The sequence below is a fragment of the Elaeis guineensis genome, chromosome 9, assembly GCF_000442705.2.
Source record: "Elaeis guineensis isolate ETL-2024a chromosome 9, EG11, whole genome shotgun sequence".
In the NCBI taxonomy this organism is placed as follows: Eukaryota; Viridiplantae; Streptophyta; class Magnoliopsida; order Arecales; family Arecaceae; genus Elaeis; species Elaeis guineensis.
In genome coordinates, this window is record NC_026001.2 from 29789999 (window position 1) to 29812369 (window position 22371).

Consider the following 22371-nt stretch of genomic DNA (forward strand, 5'->3'; position numbering starts at 1 on the left):
GAGGCTATGAACAAGTTATCTCTATAACTGTATCATTTTAAGGACCTAATAATTTAAGAAATTTGATTTTAATGACTTGAGAATAAGAGAAGATATCGATCTGTAAGTCGTAAATCCTCCTACTGATTTCACCAAGTCATATAGAGGATTAGACATAAGCTGATCTAAAGATATCTAAATTAGTCATACTGATTAACTTTGATGGCATGGGTCAGCTCGAATTGACTAGCGATCTAATCAAAATACAATCTACCACGTTGGCCAGGTAAGTGAGATCAGTGGGAGGGATATGCCATAAACTCACCGTAACACATCTAAGTGAATAGCTTTCAATTAAAAATTACTTGATTGAATCTACCAGACTTACCTTAGACACCAACTAATTAATTAGTTTCGATTTGGTCCACCAGAAGATTCAGACTCAACCATGGAGCCATGATCATGGTCCATTTATTAAGGTCAAAAATATGGACTTGATTGAACTTCAACTATTAAGGTTGATCTAGAGAAATTCTGACCTAATCTAATTCAACTCTTGATTAGATTTAACCAATTTTTCTACTTGATCCATATTTGTTTCTAACCCTAGGTCTAACCCATTAGAAGAATCTGATTTATGGTAACCCATAGCCCATCAATTTATGTGGTGTCTTAATGATCTTAAATTTTAAAATCTAGATCGTTTAAACTTAATTCAAAATTAAGTATGTGAAACGTGTGTTTCAATTTGTAGAACTATTCTACCAGGATTTCAGATGAAGCAGACCATATATTTCAACTTATAAAAATAAATTTTTATAATATATTTAATAATTAAATATGCATAGATATGATCTAAACTTTATACATATATCACATTCATTATGATAACTTTTAGATCAATACCGGTTACATCTAATGTAACATGCTTTTCAAATTCTAAAATAATTTTATATCTGAATTTAACTTATTATAATGAATCATAAATTACTTTAGATTTAGTCTAAACATATTTATGATCAAAATAACTCATAAAAATTAGTTTATTTTTTTTCATAAATTTGGATCACAATGACACCCCTACACGTCATAAAATAATCCATCGAATGGACAAGAGAGGGAGATTAATCCTTTCGATCTCTTATGATCGGATGGTCTAGTGATCTCATCAATTTGAGTATTGAGCTACTAAGATCTAAAATCTAATGTCATATGCAATTATATCAACATACAATTTTGACAAAATAATTTATGTCATGAATATGTTCTTGATCTTATCAATCATGTTCTTCGTCTAATCTAATTAGATTTGATGCATTATATACATCATATCAAATCTAAAATATATCTTATACTAATTATAAAATATCAATTTCAGATCTGATATCATATAAAAAAATTAATTAGATACAAACATGAATGCATAAGAATTAAATTTCTGGTTAAATCTATTTTAATATAGTGTAGAATTTTGTTAGAAATCATATCTAAAAATCTATCAAAATATATTCAATTCAGATCTGAAATAAGTCCAACTTCATAACAAAAATAATAATGTTGGTGCAGAAATCCGCTTGCGCCGGAGAAGCTGGAGTCGGGGAAGTCGCGGTCGCCGTCGGGACCTGCAAAGGAAGTCTAAACCGGAGGTGGGGTTGCTCCGGCAAGACCCTCCGACGCTCAAGTCAGTTCTCTGCCTCAACAAGAATGGAGTGCTCGAACGAAAAATTTAGCAGAGTTTTTAGATAAAAAGATGAGAGCTTAGAGAATAACGTATCTGGGGTTTCCCTTTTTATAGACGGAGGGTGCCACAGACTGATAGCGATGTTTGTAACCGTCTGGTAGTGGGCCGCCCATAGTCAGGAGGAATTCATTGCGAAGGGTAGTGGAGCAGAATCGTGGCTATCGCCGTAGCTCGCCACGTGGAATCAGTTGCAAGGAGTGGAGCGGCATCCGTTGTCGTGACTTGCCAGCGGATGGGAGAATCGTGCGGTATCCATCGCAGGAAGTGGAGCAGGATCGTGGCCGTTATTGTGGCCTGCCAGAGAGTAGTGGAGCTGCGTGGAATCCATCGCGGGAAGTGGAGCAGAGCTGCGACCGTTACTGCGGCCTGTCAGGGAGTGATGGAGCTGTGCGGAATCCGTCGCAGGAAGTGGAGCAGGATCGTGGCCGTTATTGTGGCCTGCCAGAGAGTAGTGGAGCTGCGCGGAATCCGTCAGCTGAAGTTCGACAGCGGTCGGAGTCCGGCCCCCGTGGGGGTCCGGGCGGAGTCCTCCTTGCGGTTGGGGTCGTGGGCGGAGTCCGACTCCCGTAGGAGTCCAAACGGAGTTTGTCTGCAGCCGTTGGAGTCGAGGACGAAGCCTGGCTCCCGTAGGAGTTCGAGCGAAGTCTTCCTGCAATTAAAGTTAAAGGTGAAGTCTGGCTCCCGTAGGAGTCCGGACAAGGCTTACCGATCGCTGATGTTGAGAATGGAGCCCGGCTCCTGTAGGAGTCCGGGCGGAGTCTACTTGCGGTTGAAGTTGTTGGCAGAGTCCGGCTCCCGTAGGAGTCCGGACGGAGTCTGTCTGCAGCCGCTGGAGTCGAGGACGAAGCACGGCTCCCGTAGGAGTTCGGGCGAAGTCTTCCTGCAATTAAAGTTAAAGGCGAAGTCCGGCTCCCGTAGGAGTCCGGACAAGGCTTACCGGCCGCTGATGTTGAGAATGGAGCCCGGCTCCTGTAGGAGTCCGGGCGGAGTCTACTTGCGGTCGAAGTTGTCGGCGGAGTCCGGTTCCCGTAGGAGTCCGGACGAAGTTTGTCTGCAACCGTTGGGGTCGAGGATGAGGTCCGGCTCCCATAGGAGTCCGGGCGTGGTCTTCCTGCAATTAAAGTTAAAGGCGAAGTCCGGCTCCCGTAGGAGTCCGGACAAGGCTTACCGGCAGTCGAGGTTGGCGACGGAGCCCGGCTCCCGTAGGAGTCCGGGCGGAGTCATCCTGTAGTCGACGTCGGTGATGGAGCCCGGCTCCCGTAGGAGTCCGGGCGGAGCTGTCATGTAGTCGATGTCGGTGACGGATCCCGGCTCCCGTAGGAGTCTGGGTGGAGCTGTCATGTAGTCGATGTCGGTGACGGAGCCCGGCTCCCGTAGGAGTCCGGGCGGAGCTTGCCGGCGTTTGACGTTGGCGACGAAGCTCGGCTCTCGTAGGAGTCCGGGCGGACCTCCTGGAGCCGATTCTGCTGAGGACTTCAGTTGTGGGTATTTTATACCCAACACCAGTCCCCCTACTTTCGAGTTTGAATTTCGAACGAAGGAAGTACAGAGAGAGAGATGGGCACAGCCGAAGCTATCCTTTCAAATCCCGCGCGCTGCTGCCCCCAGATATTTTGGGCATTAATTGCGTGCATGCCGGAGTCTTTTCGAATTGGGGCGGTATGAAGGGACTCTTCGAAATTCCCACAGGTACACTGGCCCAGGTACGGCGTAATTATAATCCTGCCAACCGTCAGCCGCTTTTAGCCGCCTGCCCGGGGGGAGTGGGACACGTGTCGGATGCGGACTGGCTTGGGGGGATTCACGATCATTATGGCACCGGATCCCAGGGTCTATTTAAACCCATCCCCCCACCTTTAGGTGCCCTATTCCATTCCAGAGTTTCGACCAGTGTTTGCCTTCTCTTCGAGAGTCCTGTTTCAGTGGGCATCTTCTCGAGCTGTAGGTGCCTTCCAAATCGTCTCTGTCTTCGTCCCTCCGATCCCTTAGAGTGATATAGGTTAGTTCCAGCACCACCAACCTTCTTCCCACCGCCTAGGGACTTCTTCTCTGTCTTCATTTTTTTTGCATCCCTCCGAGTTAGCTTCCTGTGGCCTCTCGTTCCCCCTTCTGTCCGTCTTCTTAGGGACCTTTAGAGCCCCCCTTCAAAACTACTCAAAATGTCTTCTGGCTCTTCTGCCCCCTGCAGTTCCGAGAGCTCTTCTGCCTCAAACCCCCAGGTCCCCGGCCCTGTAGACGAACCTGCGTCTGGGGCTGGGCTCCGCCCGATTTTCGCATCGGGCGCCATTCCATGTTCACTGACCTCGGAGGAACTCCTTCTGATAAGGGTTCAGTACGGAGTTCCTCCAGAGTACGACCTGGAGCTGCCTGGCCCTTCTGACCGGGCCAGCACTCCCCCTCCCGACCGCTTTTGTCTGTACCAGGAAGCATTCCGTGTCGGACTCCGGCTTCCGCTTCCTTCCTTTGTCGTTGCCCTCTTCCGTTTCTTAGACATCTCCTTGGCTTCTGTGGCTCCGAATTCTTTTAGGTTCTTGATAGGGTTTCTCTCCCTCTGCCACGTAGTCGAGGTCCAGCCGTCCCTCTCCTTGTTTAGGCACTTCTATATCTTCAAGCGCCATCCTTCGGCGAAGGACTGGTTGTACTTCTCCCTCCAGTTCGGCAAGAAGGGGTTGTTGAAAGGCGCCCCTTCTTCGATCCACAATTGGAAGGGGAAATACCTCTTCGTCCACTGCCCGACCCTGAGACTGGGCCTGCCCCCTTGGGGCTCTCTGAGGGATTCTGTCCGTCGGGCTCCCAGCCTGGGGGAGGACGACCTCCAGGCCACCCAGAAGCTTCTAGCTTATTCCGCTCCTTCCCTTCCCAATCTTCTGAGGGAACAGTTTCTTTTCAACATCGGCCTGAGTCTCCAGGATCCAGCGAGTATTCATCTTTTACCTTATCTTCTCTTTTCATGCCTTTCTTCTCTTCTTCTCTTTACCTCTTCTTCCTTCTCTCTCTCTTTCCCCTTTGTTTCTTTCTTTCTCTCTCTTTCTTTCCTTTTTTTTTTTTTTTTTCAGGAATGGACGCCGAAGCCGCGCGGATGCTTGCCAGGGGCCTTAGGGCCCACAAGAGAAAGGGCGCTGCGACCTCTGGATCGGCGAAGAGGGCCAGGGCGGAGGAGTCGAGCCTAGCCGCACCCGTCCAGATGGCCCCGACCATCGACATTCCCTCGGATGCCGAGCCAACGGCTCCCCGGGCCTCCTCGAGGAGTCTGCCGACTGGGGCCCCCGTTCTGGGGGTCCGCTCCACGGAGGCGCCCGCCGCGGGGAAAAGAAAAAAATCGGTGGCCCGCAGGACGAGTAGCCGCCGAACTGCTGCGGACGAGTCCCTCTGCTCCGAAGAGGGGTCGGAGAATCCCTTCAACGATAGGGACTTGATCAGGCGGCTGATCGACGGCTGCATCCTGCCTAACGTCGTGGAGAGGATCGACCGCGCCGATCCTGAGCAGCGAGCTTGGGACTCTTTGGGGTCCTTCCTTGAGGTAAGCGACTCTTCATTTACATGGCTATTCGGCCTTTGTTCTGATTCTCTAGCCGCCCTTGCAGATCGGGCACCAGCTCCTCGCCTATATCGAGGCGGTGAGCCGCACGAGGAGGGACATCCTCTAGGTGGAGGAACGCTGTCAGGCGGAGGTTGCTCGCCTCCAAGCAAAGATGGCCGAAGTAGCCGCCCTCCAGGAGGCCCTGGAAAAGGAGAAGCAAGCCCGGGAGGAGGAGAGGCAGATCTTGGAGGAATCGGTGAGGAAGGCGGAGGCCGAGGTCGCCAACTTGGTCGAGCAAACTCCGATCCTGGTCTCGGAGGCCAGAGCTCTTGCGGTGGAGGAATTCAAGGCCTCTGTGGAGATGAGGGACCCGAATGTCCAATTTGGCCAGGAAGCGTTCATTGAGGGGTTCGAGCTCTGCCAAGAGAAGGTGGCCAGAAAATTCTCAGAGCTCGACCTCAGCTTCCTAGGCGAGGAGTCTGAAGACGAGGCCGGTCCCTCGTCAGCCGCCACTGTCGTCGCTGCCCCCGCGCCGGGGACGCCGAGTTCTCCACCCCCCGCCCCTGAGGTCTGAGACCTCCGATCTTGTACCTTTACTTCGTCGCAATTTTTCTTTTCTGTTTGTCTTTAGAAACCATTCAATCAATAAAGTTGAATTTCTTGTTGCGGACGGCTTCTCCTTCCCCCCCTCCTTCTCTCTGCTTTTCCTCCTGCAATGAGTCGTGCTTTGACGCTTTTGCCTTCTGATGGCAGTGCCCTGCAGAAGCGCTCCCCCTACCCCTGGGGGTCCCGCTGAAATCGACGATCCAGCGGCTGAAGAAGGAGGTCCTTCACCTGACAAAGAAGTTGAAGAGGACGGAAGGCGAGCTCCGCAAATCGAGAGAAGGTCACTTTGAAGCCACCGCTGAGGCCACCCACTTTCGGAGTCTCCATGTGAAGGGGATCATGGAGTATAGCCAGAGGAAGGCGAACTTCGCAAAGAAACTCGAGGAATGCAAGAAGAGCGCCAGCGACCGAATTTGGGCCCAGGCCGCCAGGATCAGTGCCCTCAAGGTGGAACTGTCAGCTGCGAAGGGGAAGATCGGCCAGCTGGAAGAAAATTCATCCAGGCTCTTGGCCCGGGTCGACGATGACCAGAGGTGGTTGCAGAAGGTCTCCGACCTTCAGCAGCAGCTTCAGGATGCCGAGGTGAGCCACGACGTGCAACGGGCTAGCTGGCGCAGGCAGGTGGAAGAATATAAAGGGAGATTCAGGATGGCGGCCGACGAAGTCGTCCGTCTCCAGAGGCAGCTGGCTAATAGGGCACAGCTTACTTCCGCCCAAGATTCTGAAGAGCTCCAAGCCCTAAGAGGCACCGTTGAGGGGATTTCTGTCTCCCTCGGGGAAAAGACAGCTGAGCTGCAACAACTGAAGATCCAACTGGCACTCGAGCAGCGGGCCATCGCAGACGCGGAGGCGAAATCCGAGATCTTAAGGAAGAGGCATCGAGAGGCGGAGGCTGAGAGCCAGCAACTTCGTCGGGCGCTCCAGGACGCGCTGCGGAAAAGGAAAGAGCTAGAAGAAGAAATTGAGAATCTGAGACAGTCCTGGTTAAGGGACGGAGTAGATAATTCTAGGTCGGAGGGAGCAGGGCCTCCTTAGAGCTCTTTTTGTCTTTCTGTCTTTTCATGTATTTACTTCCTTTTTATCGTTTTGCCTTTCTTTCCTTGGCCTTTCGGGCTTTGTAGTGTGTATATCGAAAATGGAATAAAAAGAGCATTTTGTGTTACCTCGTCCGCGCGTTGCACTAAATTGCTGTCCACCGAACCTTTCTTGTCGTTTGACTTGTCTGATGTAGATGTCGTTAGGGGGCGCCCGGTCGTCGATGCATTAGCTCGCCTTTCTCGTCGTACATGGCTGCGAGCCTGAGCTTGACCGTCCGGGCTCCGCATTATTTCGGGGATGTCGTTGTCTTTCTAACCTGTGTCGAAAGTCTTTTTAGCGGCCGGAGGTGTTCGGTAGGAACTCTCCGTTTCAGTTGGGACGAAATCCTTTAGGTCTTTTGGTGTGGTTCATCCTTCATCCGTTCCCGTCGTAGTTCGTCATCCTTCCTTTTTAATTTTCCTCCTCTTCTCGGAGTGAGGGCCTTCCCTCCGCTTTTCGCGGGGTTGCACAGGAGAGAGGAGGTGCCGATGAGAGGCTTTTTCTTTTCACTTGATCTTGTTGGGCGGCCGGGCTTCGCCACCATCAGCTCTTGCTGCAGATGTCGTGGGTGGAACCTGACTCCCGTAGGAGTCCGGGTGGAATCTTCCTTGGCATCGTGGACGGAGCCCGACTCCCGTAGGAGTCCGGGTGGAGTCTTCCTTAGCGTTGTGGATGGAGCCCGGCTCCCGTGGGAGTCCGGGTGAAGTCTTCCTTGGCGTCGTGGACGGAGCCTGGCTCCCGTAGGAGTCCGGGTGAAGTCTTCCTTGGCGTTGTGGATGGAGCCCGGCTCCCGTAGGAGTCCGGGTGAAGTCTTCCTTGCGTTGTGGATGGGCTCCGTAGGAGTCGGGTGAAGTCTTCCTTGGCGTTGTGGATGGAGCCCGGCTCCCGTAGAAGTCCGGGTGAAGTCTTCCTTGGCGTCGTGGATGGAGCCCGGCTCCCGTAGGAGTCCGGGTGAAGTCTTCCTTGGCGTTGTGGATGGAATCCGGCTCCCGTAGGAGTCCGGGTGAAGTCTTCCTTGGCGTTGTGGATGGAGCCCGACTCCTGTAGGAGTCCGGGTGAAGTCTTCCTTGGCGTTGTGGACGGAGCCCAACTCCCGTAGGAGTCCGGGCCTTCCACTTTGCTCGAGCTAGGATGAGGTTCTCCTCTCGTTCCCGGCTTGACTGTGGGGGCGCGTTAGGGCGCTGTAAGGCCTCTCCCCCCATCCGGTCTAAAAGAACCGGGCCTTCGACTTTGCTAATGTCAGGACAAGGTTCTCCTCCTGTTCCTGACATGGCTGTGGGGGCACATTAAGGCGTTGTAAGGTCTCTCCCCCCATCCGGTCTAAAAGAATCGGGTCTTTGACTTTGCTCATGTCAGGACGAGGTTCTCCTCCTGTTCCTGACATGGCTGTGGGGGCACATTAGGGCATTGTAAGGCCTCTCCCCCCATCCGGTCTAAAAGAACCGGGCCTTTGACTTTGCTCATGTCAGGACGAGGTTCTCCTCCTGTTCCTGACATGGCTGTGGGGGCACATTAGGGCATTGTAAGGCCTCTCCCCCCATCCGGTCTAAAAGAACCGGGCCTTTGACTTTGCTCATGTCAGGACGAGGTTCTCCTCCTGTTCCTGACATGGCTGTGGGGGCACATTAGGGCGTTGTAAGGCCTCTCCCCCCATCCGGTCTAAAAGAATCGGGCCTTTGACTTTGCTCATGTCAGGACGAGGTTCTCCTCCTGTTCCTGACATGGCTGCGGGGGCACATTAGGGTGTTGTAAGACCTCTCCCCCCATCCGATTTTGAGATAGTCGGACCTTCATTTTAGGTATGCTTGGGCGGGGTTCTCCCCCGTTCCTGACATAACTTTATTTTTGGAGGGGTCATATCCAGTCATAATAAATCCATGCCAGATGGGAAGAGTACGTTAAGTAGAAAGAAATTTAGATTCAAGGTGAAATCGTAAGTGATACATTTACAGGTTTTCCGAGCTCCACGGTCGCGGGTGGCCCGCTCCTCCTTGAGGCCCTCCGGTGATGGAGTCGATGGTCCCGATGGGAGGCCGGTCCCCGGATTGCTCCTCCCTTCTTGGCGATTCGGGCTGCGGAAGGGCCCTTGGCCGGTCTCCTCTACCCTTAGGCCTGCGGCGGATGAACCTGTCGAGTCGACCTCGCCGAATGAGCTCCTCAATCTCGTCCTGGAGCTGGATGCATTCCTCTGTGTCGTGGCCGTGGTCACGATGGTAGAGGCAGAACTTGTTGGGGTTGCACTTTTCGGGGTGTGTGCGCATCCTCTCCGGCCTAGGGAGCTGCTCCCTGACCTCCATCAGCACCTGGGCCTTCGAGGTGTTGAGGGGGGCGTAGTTGCAGAATCTCCCTGGTGGGGAACCCCGCCAAACCCCATGATCCGGGCTTCTCTGCCTGCGTGCCCGAGGTGGAGTATGGGTGCGCTTATGCCCGGGAGGGGATCGAGAATGCAGCCGGGCTTCCTTTGGCCTTTTTTCAATTGCGGGCTTACTCGAGTCTCCCGCTTGCCGCTCCCTCGCCGTCTCTTCATCCTTCATTTTGAAGGCTTCTTCCGCTCGGGCGTATCCTTCAGCCCGAGCCAGCAAATCAGCAAAATCCCTGGGGTACTTCTTCTCCAGGGAGAACAAAAGATCATTCTTCTGAAGGCCGCCTTTCAGGGCGGCCATGGCGACTGATTGGTCCAAGTTCCGAACCTCCAGTGCCGCGATGTTGAAGCGGTTGATGTAGGCCCATATGGACTCCCCTTTCCTCTGCTTGATGTTGATGAGGGACTCCGAACCCTTCCAGGGGCGTCGGTTGCTGACAAAATGGGCCACAAATTGGTGGCTCATTTGGTCGAAGGAAAAGATGGTACCCAGTTTTAAAGTCGAGTACCGGTTCCTCGCTGCTCCCTTCAAGGTAGATGGGAAGGCCCGGCATAAGATGGCATCAGGAGCACCGTGAAGCAGCATCATCATCCGGAAGGCCTCCAGATGATCAACCGGGTTTGAAGTCCCGTCGTAGCTTTCGAACTGGGGAAGCTTGAAGTTTGGCGGGATCGGTTCTTGCATGATCATTTGGGAGAAGGGAGGGTCAGTACAAATATCCTCACCATAAGCGGGGGGTGCATGGCGGAGTTCTTCAATCCGCCGATTCATCTCCTGGAGCCTCCGGTCCAGGAAATCCTCTCGACTTCGAGTCTCGAGGGTCTTCTGGCAGAACGGGGGCAGAGATCTTTCAGGGGTGGAGTCGTGGTCCGATTGAGGGCTCTCCACCCTCAGGTTTGTTTTCTCAGGAAGGACGGGGCGGCTGGCCCAGGTGGCCCGCCCCGCCGCCGGGTTCTGGCATTCCGGAGACGCCCTTTTCGGGTGCGCTGACGCCTGCGGCTGCTGCTGCTGCATTGCTTGCACAGCTTCGACGAGACCTCTGACCTGCTGTGCCAGCAAGTCAAACTGCTCTGCGCCGACCGCCGTCGCCGGAGGAGGAGGAGGAGGAGGTTGAGAAACAGGAGGAGAGGCCAGAGCCTGGGATCTGGCCGCGGAGGCCGTGGACCGTCGCATGGATGCCTTGCGTGGGGGCATCGAGTATGGATCCTGCGGGGGGGGGGCACAAGGAGTGGGTGTCGGAGGAGACGATCGAGGGCGGCTCCGTTGAACGCTCCTTTAAGAACAAGGGTACTGCGAAGACACAGCCCCTTCCTCTAGCGCCAATCCTATTGGTGCAGAAATCCGCTTGCACCGGAGAAGCTGGAGTCGGAGAAGTCGCGGTCGCCGCCGGGACCTGCAAAGGAAGTCTAAACCGGAGGTGGAGTTGCTCCGGCAAGACCCTCCGATGCTCAAGTCAGTTCTCTGCCTCAACAAGAATGGAGTGCTCGAACGGAGAATTTAGCAGAGTTTTTAGATAAAAAGATGAGAGCTTAGAGAATAACGTATTTGGGGTTCCCCTTTTTATAGGCGGAGGGTGCCACAGACTGATAGCGACGTTTGTAACCATCTGGTAGTGGGCCGCCCATAGTCAGGAGGAATTCATTGCGAAGGGTAGTGGAGCGGAATCGTGGCTATCGCCGTAGCTCGCCACGTGGAATCAGTTGCGAGGAGTGGAGCGGCGTCCGTTGTCATGACTTGCCAGCGGATGGGAGAATCGTGCGGTATCCATCATAGGAAGTGGAGCAGGATCGTGGCCGTTATTGTGGCCTGCCAGAGAGTAGTGGAGCTGCGCGGAATCCATCGCGGAAAGTGGAGCAGAGCTGCGACCGTTACAGAGGCCTGTCAGGGAGTGATGGAGCTGCGCGGAATCCGCCACAGGAAGTGGAGCAGGATCGTGGCCGTTATTGTGGCCTGCCAGAGAGTAGTGGAGCTGCGCGGAATCCGTCAGCTGAAGTTTGACAGCGGTCGGAGTCCGACCCCCGTGGGGGTCCGGGCGGAGTCCTCCTTGCGGTTGGGGTCGTGGACGGAGTCCGGCTCCCGTAGGAGTCCGGACGGAGTCTGTCTGCAGCCGTTGGAGTCGAGGACGAAGCCTGGCTCCCGTAGGAGTTCGGGCAAAGTCTTCCTGTAATTAAAGTTAAAGGCGAAGTCCGGCTCCCGTAGGAGTCCGGACAAGGCTTACCGACCGCTGATGTTGAGAACGGAGCCCGACTCCTGTAGGAGTCCGAGCGGAGTCTACTTGCGGTTGAAGTTGTTGGCGGAGTCCGACTCCCGTAGGAGTCCGGACGGAGTCTGTCTGCAGCCACTGGAGTCGAGGACGAAGCACGGCTCCCATAGGAGTTCGGGCGAAGTTTTCCTGCAATTAAAGTTAAAAGTGAAGTCCGGCTCCCGTAGGAGTCCGGACAAGGCTTACCGGCCGCTGATGTTGAGAACGGAGCTCGGCTCCTGTAGGAGTCCGGGCGGAGTCTACTTGCGGTCGAAGTTGTCGGCGGAGTCCGGTTCCCGTAGGAGTCCGGACGAAGTTTGTCTGCAACCGTTGGCGTCGAGGATGAGGTCTAGCTCCCGTAGGAGTCCGGGCGTGGTCTTCCTGCAATTAAAGTTAAAGGCGAAGTCCGACTCCCGTAGGAGTCCGGACAAGGCTTACCGGCAGTCGAGGTTGGCGACGGAGCCCGGCTCCCGTAGGAGTCCGGGCGGAGTCGTCCTGTAGTCAACGTCGGTGACGGAGCTTGGCTCCCGTAGGAGTCCGGGCGGAGCTGTCATGTAGTCGATGTCGGTGACGGAGCCCGGCTCCCGTAGTAGTCCGGGCGGAGCTGTCATGTAGTCGATGTCGGTGACGGAGGGCGACGAAGCTCGGCTCTCGTAGGAGTCCGGGCGGACCTCCTGGAGCCGATTCTGCTGAGGACTTCGGCTGTGGGTATTTTATACCCAACAAATAATATTAAAATTTTATTAAAATTAATTTAAAATAAATTTTAAATTAGATTGTTATTTCCATAAAATTCAGCAATAATAAAATTTTGTTATAACAAATTTATAACAAACCTTAACCAACCATTGATTAGGTTCTTATACTCCAATCAAAATTAGATCATAAATTTTATTTAAATAAATTTAAATTAGATTTAATATTTAATATAAAATTTTAATTATATATATTATATAAATAATTTAAAAAAATTAATTATGCATCTATGTATTAAAGCCTGGCTTTGATACCAACTGAAGGAAAAGAAAGCCTGTCTCTAGCAGATAACCAGGATTGCATCTAAAATTTTTTTATATATTTAACTAAATAAAGATTAAATCTTTATTTAGATTATAGTAGAATAGAGATCAAATCTTCAAAATTTGAATTCAACTTTCACATAGGCTTGAAACTGTAGGCCCTCTACTTCGTGCATATGCCAGGCTCCACAGGAAAGCGAGATGAAGCTTTGGATTGAAGCACCTTCGTAAGGCCACCAAGGGAGGGAAGAGAGGTATTGATGTGATGCCTTACTCCAGTAAGGAGATGCCCAAAGAGGGCCCATGCCAAGGAGGAGGAGGGACGGCAAGGAAAAAGATGCTAAGAGGGGACACCCACAAGCTCTCTCATGCCTCTCTCTCTCTCTTTCTCTCTTTCTCATAATTTGATTGCTATGCATCCATAGATAGAGACCCTCTCTATTTATAGATGATTCTTCATGACCTATAAGATTAAGACTCCTAATTCAAATAAGCTTTGAATCAGTCTACAACTTATCAAAAGAGGACCCATGAAAAAAGATTGGCGCCTACTTTGCACCCACGCCCACACCCATGTGGGATGGCCCACAACCAGCACCATACCAAGTGCTGGTCGGCCATGGAGGTGAGAGAGTCTCAGTGAAAATAGACTCTAAGGATCTCATCCAAAATTAGATCAATTCGAATTTAATTCGAAGCTGATTCAAAATAATTTCGAAAGACTGTCAGTCCTAAACTGTTTTAGGATTTAAGACCAAATCTAACTTAAAATTTTAAATCCAATTAAGTCTAATTAACTAGATCTAATTTAAAATTAATTAGTACTTAAATTCAATCTCTCATAAATTTTTGAATCATAAATTAAAAACTATTTATCCCCAAAATTGAACCTAAATCTTATGTATAGTGCTAGCTAGACATAATCAACTCTTCAAACTCATTTAACCCATAACTTAATTCTTAATTAAGTTAGTTTATATATTTAATCAAGTCAAGTACTTCTAAATTAGATATATAAATATAGGCAAATATTTTTCTACATCATCCGACTTGTGTGCGTGACTCCATAGGTTCGAATGTTAAGTCGGTAGTACAGAAACTGATTCTTGTATTAATCGAAGATACCATCTAGCAATGATTTTTGATATCCAATAGATCAAATAATTATAAAAAAATATTTTAGAATCCATGCATATGGTTACCGTATAATTCATCTCTTTGATCCTGTATGCTCTAAGATGATCTAGGGTTAACTATCAACCCTGAGTGTTTCATCTATATTGTATTTCAACCTTTCAAATTTATCTCATGGATTATCTTAGCTAAAGTTTTACTAAATTAAAATATAACGATATATCAGCTCCTATAATCTGAAAAGATCAATCCCATCTTGATCCACACACAGACTTCGCAAGTACTTGACTGTATCCAGTAGCCTTCCGTCACTGTATTAGAAATCTAGATAGTCTAGTATCAAAGTACAGAGAGTTGCTTGCAAGTCAGTATGATGATCTCAGATCTGAGGGATACATGCCCATATGCTTCACAAGTAGTTCTTGACAGTAGAACGCTCAGCAGGTGAGTCACTTGTTTAGTGACGATGTACTCCTACATCTCACATGTATGCCATATCAATGTCACCACACTCCTTGGTTAAGAGGATAACCAATCTATATGGCACACAACAACCTTCACTCGATAAACATCATTGTCCTATAATGACGTATCACTTGGTCGCGAATAAATTTAAGAACTATAAGATAAATCCTTCCTTATCGATTACTAATATAATTTTAAGGACTTCATCACAACATAAGAGTTTTACAAGAAAGATACAATTTTGTGATGAATAATATCAAAATAACTTTTATTTATCAATGAATAATTCATATACAAAAAGAACTCAATCATCATACAATTAATTTTATGACATATTTTCCAACATAATGATCACAAGTGAAAGATGGTATTAGATATTGTTCTGATTGATTTTAGTCCAAATGAGAGTCATTGAAAAATGTATCCTAAAGTCAATCGCCTATCTGTAAATGATTGCACTCTTTATAAATTCTATATGAGTTATAAATTAATAAAAGTTATTTGATAATTTCATCATAAATCTTTACATCTTCCTTATTGAACTCTTTTGTTATAGTGAAATCCTTAGAACTACTTTCAATCGATAAAGAAAAATTTATCATGTAGTTCTTAAACTTATTCACAACCAAATGATACGTTATTAGTAGGACGATAATGTTTATCAAATATAGATCATTATATACCATATGGGTTGGTTATCCTGATAACTAAGGAGTGTGGATACACTGGTATGGCATACAGATAAAATATCAGAGTATATTTGCACTGAACATGACCAAACTATGGAGCACTCTGCTGTCAAGAGTAGCTCACGAAGGATATGGGTATAAATGTCCCTTCGACCTGAGATCACTATGGTGACTTACAAGCAACTCACTATGCTTTGGTATCGGACTATCTGAATTTCTAATTCAGTGATGAAAAATTTTTGAGTACAGTCAAGTACTTGCGAAGTCTGTATGTGAGTCAAGATGGGATTGACCACTCCTGATTTCAGGAGATAGTACTACATTATGTTTTAATTTAGTAAAATCTTGGTCAGGATAATCCTTATAAGTCACAGGATTTATAAGGTTAAGACATAAATTGGATGTACTAATTAAGAGTTGATAGTTTAACTCTGAAGTCATCCTGAGCATTAAGGATCAAAGAGATGAATTATATGGTAACCATATGTCAGAGATTCTTGAATGTTGCCTTGCGACTATTTGGCCTATCCGGACATCAGGTATCATTACTAAATGATCACTTTGATTAGTATAAAATTTTATTCCTGTATTATTGACTTAGATTCGAACCTATGGGATCACACACAATAGAAGTTTCTATCTGATCTTATGGCTAATCAATGATTATGAATCATTCAAGGGTATAATCGTCAATATGATTGATGATTAATCTTATCAAAAGTTATGATAAAATGATTATTAAATTATAAAAAAATTAATTAGCAATCAGATTGCTAATTAGCTCAATTTGATTGAGCAATGAGGTTCAGATCAAATTTAATGTAATTGGATTTGATTAGGTTTAACTTGATTAGGTTATAAGATGACCTAATCGCTAAGAAAGATTGATTCATGATTTGATCAGGATTTTGGCTCGATTAATTTTTGATTGGATTAAGATTTAATCGAATTCATTTGGTACCTAATTAGATTAGGTTCAGTTATTTAATTGGATCTAACATAATTTGATTTAGTTTAGGACCAAATTGGATTGAATCAAATTCAAATGAGTTTGAATTTTAAAACCCCTTGCACCACCTCATCCCACACCCTTCTCCTCTCCATGCAAATTCAGTATTTACATGAGAAAAACTACACGCCTTCATGCTCATGTCACCCTTCCTTGGATAAGGATAAGATTGGTTGAGTTTAAATTCAAAAGAATTTTGAATTTAAACTAAAACTAACCTTCATCTTTATCCTAATCCATATCTTGTCGCCCACCATATATCCCATCCCATTTTGGGTGACAAAATGAATGAGGATTATCATGAAATATTCCTAAGTGGGGCGTGAAACAGAGATCGAGGGCGGGCCTTCTGTGTGTGAAACAGAGGAAAGTAGTTTCCTCTTGGGCGTGAGTCTTCAGGTGTGGGCTCCCTAGGGTTCTAAACTAGGGTTTCAGAAAGAGAGAAAAGTGAGAAAAGAGGATCTCATCTTCATCTTCTTCCACTGCACCTTCCTCCTTAACATCCTCTTCTCCTCCGAAAGAGTCTGTGAGATTTGAAAAAGGAGTTCGTTCAGCCATCAAGTGGTCTTTGCGAGGAGCTAGCACTTTAAGGAGATCGATCAGCAACAAAGCTTCATGTGAACATCCTATAGAGTCTGAATATTCTGTATGGCTGTTGTGCATCAAGAACCTTAAATCCATAAAAATCAGTTACGGCGATTATCAACCCACACTTAGGTATCGAGTTTTGAACTCAAATTAGTTGTAGATATGATCTACTGTTGCATTGATATGACCCATGCTTGCTGATTTTTTGATTTCAGATTTCATATATGCATTATATCATATCATAGATCCTAGCATAGGCTGATTTTTAGATCTGATCTTATGCATGATAGATTAATAAGATTAATCTAAATACTTTTTGCTATGCTTTATTTTAAAACAATTTGAAATGCATGCATGAAACCGTCTGCTGATTTCCTTCAAGAAGCTGGATTGCTGGAAGAGAAATTGTCTTCAGTATCTAGCCTTCCTTGACCCTAACAGGTCGAACAAGAGAAAACAGCAATCTATTGCTAGACAAGATACTTATATGATGACTCCTTATAATTTCTCTGTGTATGATACTACTACCTAGGTTTTGGATACCGAAAGTCCAATTAATATTTATAATTTGTTGCAGAAACTTCAGGTCAGTAGAAAATTCAGAGACAGTGAACGGTTCTTAAACATTGGAGATGGAAGCTTTGTTCCAATTTTAGCTCTAAAAACTATTCAGCTTATTTTTGAGTCTTGAATTGTCATGTTAGATGATTATCATTATTATCCTTCTTTCTTGATGATGTCATCTCTGCAGGTCTTTTGGCCTAAGTTGGTTTTAACTTTTTAATAAAAAATAGTTTTTATGATATTATTGTGAATGGTACTACAATTATGTGTGGATAATTAAAATATTACATATACTTTCTATCACAGTCTATAGGTGTAATATATCTATCTAATAAACATCCTAAGATAAATAATGTCAGTGATGCCTACCTTTGGTATTGTCGGCTAGGTCATGTGAATAAGAATAGGATAGACATGTTAACTTAAGAAAAAATCCTCAACATTGATGATTGTGAATCGTTACCGATCTTTGAATCATGTCTTCTTGGTAAGATGACAAAGTCACCTTTTAAAGAAAAAAATGAGCGAGCCGCTGATGTTCTGAGTCTAGTACATAGTGATATATGTGAACCCATAAATACAAGTACCAAAGGTGGATTCGACTACTTCATTACTTTCACTGACGACCTATCGAGGTATGGATATGTCTACTTTATAAAAAAATAAGTTCGAATCATTTGAAATGTTCAAACGATTTCATAGTGAAGTAAAAAAATAAATTAAAAAGAGTATTAAAACTCTTTGGTCAGACCAAGGAGGAGAACACCTTATCAGTAAATTGCTAACATATCTAGAGAAGAATGAGATTCTCTCTCAATGGACTCTTCTGGGGATACCACAATATAATGAGATATCAGAAAGGAGGAATCGAATACTATTAAATATGGTTCGATCCATGATGAATTTTGCCTCTCATCTATCTTCTTTTAGGGATACGCTCTAAAAACTACTTGCTATATACTGAATAAGATTTTAAATAAGTTTGTCAATAAAATTTCATATGAGATATTGACAGGACATAGGTCAGTATTCTCACACCTTAGGATTTGGAGATATCCGACTTATGTCAAATATTTAAAGATAGATAAGCTTGGATCTAGATCTGATAAGTATTTATTTATAGGGTACCCAAAGAAAATAAAAGAATATTATTTCTATCTTGTTAAAGAATAAAAGATGTTCGTCAGTAATAGGACAGTCTTTTTAGAAAAAAAAAATTAGAGAAGAAACTGATGCCACTAAGATCAAACTTAGTGAAATTCGTGAGGTAGAAAATCAGACACCTTTGAGTACAAATATAGAATCAGATTTGATTAGAAAATTAAATCTGGAGCCTATTATAGAGGGGCCACTAAAGAGATTCGGTAGAGTATCATATTAATCAGATAGATATTATGATTTTTTTATCTAGGATGGTGATCCTATTGAATTAGATGAGAACGACGAAGATCTGATCACCTATATGGATGCCATGTAGAGGTCTAACTCTGAGAAATGGCTAAATATCATGAAATTCAAAAAGGAGTCCATGAAGATCAATGATGCATGGATACTTGTTGATCTACCTAAAGGGACTAAACTCATAGGGTGCAAATAGATTTTCAAAAGAAAAAAGAAGTGGATAGAAAGATAAAGACCTATAAAGCCCGTCTAGTTGTCAAAGGATATCGTCAATGTTATGATATTGACTATGATGAGATATTCTCTCTTATGATAATGCTCAAGTCCATTCGGATTATGCTTGCAATAGTAGCATACTTAGATTTTGAGATCTAGTAAATAGATGTCAAAACTACTTTTCTTAATGGAGAATTGGAAGAAGAGGTGTATATGATACAACCTGAAGGGTTCACATCCACAGATAAATCTAAAGTGTGTAGGCTAAACAGGTCTATTTATGAATTGAAGTAAGCTTCTTGGAGTTGGAACATGTATTTTGATAAGACGATCAAAATGTATGGTTTCCTTAAGAATAGAGAGGAGCTCTGCATCTATAAATGGGCTAATGATTCTGTAGTCATATTTCTTGTACTGTATATGGATGACATTCTCTTAATTGAAAATAACATCCCTGTATTATAGAATGTAAATCTCTGATTAATTCTCTATGAAGAATTTTGGAGAAGCATCCCACATCTTAGGGATGAAGATCTATAGAGATAGATCTAAAAAGTTGCTTGGATTATTTCAATCCACGTACATTAATACCATACTGAAATGGTTCAGCATAAAAAATTTTAGAAAGGGCTATCTACTGATAAATCAAGGAATTACTCTCTCTAAAAGGGATTGTTCGATAATTCTTTAAGAGAGAGAGCATGTGAGTAGAATCTCATATATCTCGATAATGGGATCTATCATGTATACTATGATATGTATGAGGTCGGATGTGGCCTACTCACTAGGGATAGTGAGTAGATATCAGTATGATCCGGATAAAAATCATTGAAAAATTATAAAGATAATTCTTAAATTTTTGAGAAATACTAAGGACCAATGGTTAATCTATGGAGATATTGACTTTAAACTTGTGGGATATACTGATTTTAATTTTCAGTTAGATCATGATGACAATAAAAATATGTTTGACTATATTTTTACTTTATATAGTGGAGCGATCTACTAAAATAATTTTAAGCAGTATACAGTAGCTGATTCAGTATGCGAAGCAGAATACATTACAGCATCTGATGCTGCAAAGAAAGCTATTTAGTTGAGAAAGTTTATCTGCGAATTTGGAGTGGTTTCCTTAGTTGAAGGTCCAGTTCTACTGTATTGTGACAGTACTGGTGCCATCACTCAAGCTAAAAAATTCAAGTCTCATCAAAGAATCAAACATATTCTACGTCACTATCACCTTATTTGTAAGATTGTCGATTGAAGTGACATCAAGCTACTGAAGATTGATAGAAAAAAAATCTGACATATCCTTTCACTAAAGCTATCAGGATCAAAGAGTTATATGAACACAAGTGAAAGATGGATATTAGATACAGTCCTCATTGGCTTTAGTCTAAATGAAAGTTGCTGAAAAATATATTCTAAAGTTAATTATCTATTTATAGATGATTGTGCTCTTTATAATTTGTATATGAATTATTAATGAATAAAAATTATTTTTGATAAATTCATCATAAATGTACATCTTTCTTTGAACTCTTGTGTTATGATGAAGTCCTTAGAACTATAATATAATCGATAAATGAGTATTTATCAAATAGTTTTTAAACTTGTTCACGATCAAATGATACGTTATTAATAATAACAATAACGTTTATCGAATATAGGTCATTATATGCTATATGGGTTGGTTGTCCTCTTAATCAAGGAGTGTGGAGACACTGATATGGATACAGGTGAGATATAGGAGTACATTATTACAGAACAGTGACTCACTTGTGGAGTGCTTTGCTGTCAAAGACAGCTCACGAAAGATATGGATATAAGTATCTCTCCGATCTGAGATCATCACGGTGACTTGCAAGCAACTCACTATGCTTTAATGTCAGACTATCTATATTTCTAATACAGTGATGGAATGCTACTGGATACATTCAAGTATCTGTGAAGTCAGTGTGTGAGTTAATATGGGATTGATCCCTTCGAATTATAGGAGTTAATGCATCACTATATTTCAATCTAGTAAAATCTTAACCAGGATAATTCTTATGATCTATCACAAGATTTGAGAAAGATTGAAATATAATATAGATGACTCATCTAGAGTTGACAGTTTAATTCTAGATCATCTTGAGCATTAGGGTCAAAGGGATGAATTATACAATAATCATGCCTAGATTCTTGAATGTTGCTTTATAATTATTCAACTTTTTCGGACGTCAGGTATCATTGCTAGATGGTCATTTCAATTAGTATAGAAAGTAGTTCCTATACTATCGATTTAGTGTTCGAACCTATGGAGTCACACACGAAATCAAATAATGTAGCAAAGAATTGATCTAATATCTATATGTTCAATTTGAAAGTATGAGACTTGATTGAATATATAAATTTACTTAATTGAGAATCAAGTTATAGTTCATACAAAATTAAACATTGAATATGTCTAACTAACACTACACATGAGGTGCATGTTTAATTTCGGAGATGAATTTGATCAAATCTATGATCCAAGAAAATAAAAAGATTGGATTCGAGTCCTAAGATCTTTAGATCAGATCTAAATTTAATTGAACTTGATTTTATTAAGGCTAATTAGGTTAATTAAACCAAGTTTGACTTGAACCAGAATTTTAATTAGATTAGGATCAACAGACTTTTCGAATTTGATCCAGAATCTTAATTAGATTAGAATCAACAGTCTTTTCGAATTTAATTCGAATTAGATTTAAATTAGATTTGAATTGAATCCAAATTTGAACCAAATTGGATTTGAAACACTATGCCTTAAAACCCTGAGTTTCTCTCTCTTTGAGGTCGACTAAGATGGAGGAGGGGTGCTGAAAATTTTGCCCCTCCCCTTGGGCGTGAGGCAAAGGGAGAGAGAGGCGCAAGCTGGCGTCTCTCTTTTCTTCTTTTGGATTCCTCATGGAAAAGGAAGTTTGGATTTGATTCAAACTTGGAGAGTCCCATTCCATGAAGAAACTTGATTTGGTTTAGGACTTTTTATCTATTTAAGAAGAGGCATGGAGAAGGAAGAGAGTAAGCAATCAATTAATCAAGCCATGAAAGGCTCCCTCTCTTGGGCATGTGCATCCCCTTGGTGTATCCTCTCTCTTGGGCGTTATCTCCCTCCTTGTTGTGGCGTGTGGAGTCCTTCCAAGGCATTGAGATCAGATTTTAGAGCTCTCCCCTTCTTTTCTTTTTCAAAAAATCCTCAAGTTCTTCATCTCTCTCTCCTACATTGCTTGGCATGCATGCAAAATAGAGGATCTATGCATCCAGATCTTGTGAAGCAACTTGTTTCAGGAACTCCTACAATCTTGATCATCTTTCTGTTGCGCATCAAGATATGTTTCAAAAAAATTATAAAAATTTTTTAATTATAATCTATTCAATTTTTCTTTCTGGCCATGCGATGCGGATCGCATGTTTCCTTCATTAGAGTGGTTACTCAAGGTGATAAAGTGGACACAAGTTGGGGTAGGGTTTACTCATTATTAGATGGCTGAAGGAGGGCCAAATGGGATAGGGGATAGTGTGGAATGAGAAAAGCCTGCAATGAGAAGTAAAATATTTTTTAATTATTCCATAAAGATATCTTAAGTATAAGAATTGGTGAAATTAGCTACATCGGGTTGCAACCCAATGTCTCCCAAGGTATGTTATTGACTTGAATCTCAGATTTTCCAATTATCCAAAATGCAAAACTAAACAACTATCCAGTAACCTAACTTGACTTAGAAAATTAAGCA